The following is a 5,661-nucleotide window of genomic DNA, read 5'->3' as shown; positions in this document are numbered from 1 at the left end:
TAATTTAATATTCTCTCTTCAGAAATTCATCCAATTTGCTTTTCTGATTCTAACTGATTCTTTGGTGGGCCTCATAGTCAGAAAGCTTTTCAAGGGACTACTTATAATCTCAGGTGGGCTGGCCTTAGAGGCTCAACTGGCAAAACCCTACCTGAAGTCCACAAGGCCACAGTGTTCCTTCATTTGTGACCCCACTTTCTTGCTCAGCTTTCTTCCTAGATTCTGAACTGTTGTCCTAGTGCTCAGTGCCACTTGTAAAGTAGAAGTCCTTCTGTCTTGAAGGCTTAAAACTTGTCTTTTAACTGTTGTTAGAAAAGAAAAATCTTTATTGGGTCTTTACCCCTACAAAAGAATGGTCATAATTATAATTAACTGATTCACACAAGATGTTTTAAAACTCTGAAATATCTTTGCCACCAAAGACAAGAAATCCCTTTTATTTTTTTAAAAGTGGGCTGATTTGTGGAATCAGATGAGAAGCAGGCTGAGTCCATAGTCAGCATTTAGTGGAGTGCAGTCAGTTTGCCTCTTCTGAACACTTCTAAGTCCTCGGAGTCTCAGTCACCTGGAAGCATACCTGACTAAGGAGCTGGCAGGGAGTCTGTAAATCCTTCTTAGAATAAAAAGAGAAAGTTTCAAAGGCCAGCTCTTCAAAGCCATCTCTAAAATTTGCAGGGCTTCTGTTAATATCTGTTTTTTTGTGATCAGAGAAGAGACAGTCACAGCAACTCCTTACGCCTCCCCCAGCTTGTTCCTTACAATTTCCTCCTTTAATGAAGGGAAATTGGTGTACTATAATGTGTCAGCGCCAGGGGCTCACATGGATACAAATAGAGAAGAGCTCCTGACTGCCCGTGTGCCAGGTGCTCGCTAATTGTAAGATGGAATAATGGATAATAGCCCATCTTGGTGTGTTGATCAATGCAGTCCACTCTAGGATGCAGAAGGGGTCACTGGAGACAATGTGTAGGCCTCTCATTGCTCCTATTCATTAACCAGGCATGGATGGCTGAAATACAGGCTCCATTACCTACAGGCAACAATGACAGAAACCCTGCATCAATTATAGTTAGGTCTGATCAGGGCCAGGGTACAGTTGCTACCATCAGAATCACTCTGAATTAATTTTATACTTGTGAAAGGATATGAGGTAAGATTGATTTACTGATAACTAAAGCAACTCTCTTTCCTATGACTGACTCAGCTTAGAAGAAAAAAGTAAAAGGAGAAAGGGGAAAGAGGGAGGGCAAAGGAAAACAGAGAGCTGGCCTTTGTAGCTGTATTCATTTTATCTTGACTAGTCAGAAGAAGATGTGTTCCATAGGAGCAAGGGCATCACAGCACACCAATTGCTGTCTGGCTCCTGGGAACCTTGTGGGTCCCATTATGTGCCCAGAGTAGACCCTGGGATGCTTCATTTCCTGTTTCCTTTGCCCATTGCACCTGTGTTTGGAAATAGCTTGTTCAGGGTAAGAGTTATAGTAAGAGGAGGAAATTCAACCTGGCCAACCTTTTCTTTCTCTGGTAAGAATTAGTCATTTAGCGTTTTTGCCTTTGGCATCAAGTGTGTCTATGACTGAGTGATCACTGGCATCTATGAGCACAAAGGGAAATTGTGGAGCTCTGTCTGCTGAACAGTTGGAAGAGAGAGCACCGTCTAAACCTACTTCCTTACTCTCAAAGATTTATTAAGCTTTGTTTCATTGTTGACCTCTGACCTTATGATCTGAGAGCACTGGTAAAACCTGTGTGCACGTACACAAATTTTCATCCATATTCAGATGCTGGCAGGCATGATCAGCTGCATTCATGTGTGTTTGATCTCTAACATTGAAATGTCATAAATTAAATATTTTCTCTTCCTCTACCCCAGGCAGATTTATTAATTTTTTTCTCCATACCAAAGCAGTTTCAAGAATACAACTGTCACACTTAGTTTGAGGATAGGATTCTGTTAAAATATGTAGACAATGTTTACAGGGACAAGCTTCTTTTCTTAAATACATCTCACATTATTTTGTGGATAAGAAAATGGAATGTAAATATTTTGAATCAGTTAAGTGAGTAGGAAGTGTTGAAACATAATATATCCTCCTGATTTTAAAAAGGGAGCATTTGAGCTCTTTTTAAAATTCTTCCTCTTGGCTACAACATCTTAGCTATTCAAGTAATAAAACTGTAATAAACACATGGAGAAATCATTGAGGTGCTATCATGACATAGCTGATTACCTGGAGATTTCATGTCAACTTTACATTTCAGGATATTTAAGATTTCAAAAAACCCCATTACATTTAGCTAAATTTTATTTCACCTCTTTTGGAGCAGGAGAATTTACCAAACCTTCCAAATGTTCTTCAGTTGTGTTGCTTTCATTGTCTTTCTCTTTGGCCGAAGACAATATGAGTGGACAAACTCAAAGCCACTTGGAGACAGAATGAAGACAGGTGCTAAGTGGGTGGGCCTTCCTAGCACAGCCCCTTCTTTCCTTAGAGAAATGTTTTGTTTACACCACACTGACTTACCCCCTCCAGACACACAACTTCTAACAGGCAGAGTAGGAGGTGCAGGTGCCATAACTACAGCTTGACACTGTGCAGGCACTGTGCCGGTTTATCCATTGTCTGAAATCTGTTGACACTCCAGACAAGTTGCACTAAAGATAACTCTGGGATATCTAGAAGAGCTCTTTATCCTGATGGGAATGTCTGGATAATTTAGAGTCTAAACAAGACACCAGAGTTACCTCTGTGGCCCTCTGATTGCCACAGGGGAAGAATAAAGTCCAAATATAACTATAGCAGATCTTTACACTTACCTGTCACAAGTTCATAAAGATGTAGAACTGAAAGTTATGAGGTTAAAATGTCCAGAATGCAATTACACTGTTTCATTATGTGAAATCAAGTGCATTATCCTGAAGATTCCTGATGATCTTTTGACCAGAGACATTCAAAAGGAAAGCTGAAGGATGTTGGGAGGATATTGTCAGATTACCTGGTTACCTTTGTTTCAGAGTATCAAGATATAAGGTTCATCCCTGCAATCATGTTTCGCTGTCAGCACACAGGAAGACTCAGTACAGACTGCTCTTTCTAGAACTGAGCTTTTTTTAAAAAAAAAAAAAAAAAAGAGAAAAAAGCAATAAAAACAATAGTACAGAATTTCAAAGTAAGATAATAGGAAATTAACAATGGTTATTATATTGCATATTATTTTCAGAGTATTTGGTCAGATTACAAGATACAGGCATGTAAGTTGATCAAACAATATAAGCACAGGGACCAATGCTATAGCTCAGTGGCACAGTGCCTGCCTGGCAAGTGTGAGGTTGAAAATTCAATTTCCAGTAAAATATATATATATATATATATATATATATATATATATATATATATATATATACACATGTGCATAGTTCACTTCAGTCCCTCAGCTGGGGGTCCCTCAGCTGGGGGCCCCAACCTAGTAGGGGCTGGGTGCTGGGTCAGCTGATCAATTTTCTCAGACCTTGCCAGTTTGAATGAAACCTCTTCCAGATGGTGGCAGCCAGGGCTGAGGCTGGAGGAGCTTGCTGTGTGCCTTTCCTAGTTGCATTTGATGCTCTTCAGGAGTTATGTAGAAAAGAAAAGTGCATATATAAATTGACTGGGCTCACCAAGAGGAATCTAAACAATTCAGAGGTGGAATACTTGTGTGACTACAAGGTTGTAAAAGATATGGAATATTGTCTTGTATTTCTAAGTGGCAGATTCTACAAATACTTGGGAACCTTTGCAAACTCTCAAATATCATTACAGCTTCAGCAATTCTTTCCTGACAAGAATAATTATTTATCTCAGGTAAAGAAAGGCAAAGCAATAACCCCAAAAGACAATAACAAGACTTTGAAACCTGCTATTTCTGGATACATTGTAAAGAAAGCTAAACAAAGGATAGCTCTGCAAAAGTGGCAAGATGAACTTAACAGAAGAAAGAATCACAAAGGAATATTTGTTGAAAATACTGCTGACTTAGAGAGCCCGCCTACAGACTTCTACTACACTAATGAATAGAAGCCAGAGCCTGGAATCCGCTTAGTCAATGAAGTGACTTTTGGTTGTTCCTTCACAGATTGCTTCTTCCAGAAATGTTGTCCTACTGAAGCTGGAGTTGTACCAGCTTACAATAAGAACTGACAAATCAAAATCCCCTTGGTACTCCCATCCTTGAATGCAACTAAAGATGCCAGTGTGGACCTGAGAGTGCCAATAGGGTTGTACAAAAAGAAGCACAGCATTCACTTTACATCTTTCAAATTGGCAATGGCTGTGGCTGGGGTGTAAAGACCGTTGTGAAGATTAAAAGAATGAGTTTTGTCATGGAATATGTTGGAGAGCTAATTACAAGTGGAGAAGCTGAAAGATGGAGCCAGCATATGACAACAAAGGAATCATGTATCTCTTTGATCTGGACCATGAATTGATGAATTCATGGAAGCAGTGTCTCACTTTGTGAATCATAATTGTGACCCAAATCTTCAGGTGTTCAGTGTTTTCATCAATAACCTCCATACTTGTCTTGCCCGAATAACATTATCTTTCACAAGAACCATATATGCTAGAGAAGAACTATCTTTTGATTACCAAATGAAAGGTTCTGGAGATAGATCTTCAGACTCTGCTGACCACAGCCCTGCTGGAAAGGGCCAGAACTGTGTGCAGATGTGGGGCAATGACATGTAGACGTTACCTCTGCTGACTGTTAGCGAAACCCAGCTGGTGATCATGGGAATTTGGTTTTTCCTCACGTTAACACTTTTAGAAGCATTGGATTCTTCATACGATCAAGATCATACTACATTAATTTACAGTTCTTCTTTCAGTACATCTGCCAAATACTTTACGGTTGCAATTCTGAAGACCTAGGGTCACATAGGCTAATTTGAAAGGGATTCTTTGGTGGTTAGATCCCAGAAGTGGAAGGCGATCTCTAGATCAGCAGTCGCACACCAAGAAGTGTGTGAGCGCAGAAGTGTGCCCTCTTCTGTGTTTGAAAAGTGTTAAACTGAAAAGGTAACAACTGCTGAGGTAACACTTGACATGTACTTTGATTTCAAAGGCACATTTAATTCAGTTTGGATTATGTAAGTTTTGGTTTTGTTACTGTACTTACTGTACTGTCATTCCTATGAAATACACACTACTCTTATTTTTGAAACAAATAGGTGACACTGAATTTATACTCCACTGTCTTCTACTTTTTAATTAAAACATCATCTTGATACAGAAATTTAAAGTGTAAAATATTTAGCTTGATTTCATATTTTGAAAGAATTTAAACCATTATGAAGATTGTGTGTCTAAACATGTAATTCAAGATTTTTTATTCTGCAGATGGAAACTCTCCACAAGGCTCTGAGAAGTCCAGAAAGTTTCACTCTTATGCTTTAAAAGGGTAGGACAGCCTCAGGAGGAGGCTGTGGAATGGCTGCTGAGGAGGCAAAGCACTCTGGGGCACACAGTGCCTGGACTGGAGACCTGTGTTGAGCGCCTCCGATCTAAACTGACTCCACTCCCCAGGGAGCAGCTGTACCAAGTAATGTTTTGCACACTAATGTAGGTCTTCTCATTTCAAGCAATTTCAAGGTTGCCTGCCCACCAAACTATTTTTACATTTCCT

At 39.6% G+C, this 5,661-nt stretch overlaps 1 pseudogene; it reads left to right on the top strand.

The window, feature by feature from the left end:
• Positions 1-3,496: 3,496 nt before the first annotated feature.
• LOC101564498 lies at positions 3,497-4,740 on the top strand (annotated as a pseudogene).
• The last annotated feature ends 921 nt before the right edge of the window (positions 4,741-5,661 follow it).

This window comes from Octodon degus, unplaced genomic scaffold, assembly GCF_000260255.1.
Source record: "Octodon degus isolate 3935 unplaced genomic scaffold, OctDeg1.0 scaffold00111, whole genome shotgun sequence".
NCBI lineage: Eukaryota > Metazoa > Chordata > Mammalia > Rodentia > Octodontidae > Octodon > Octodon degus.
This window is presented reverse-complemented; position numbering and strand designations above follow the sequence as displayed.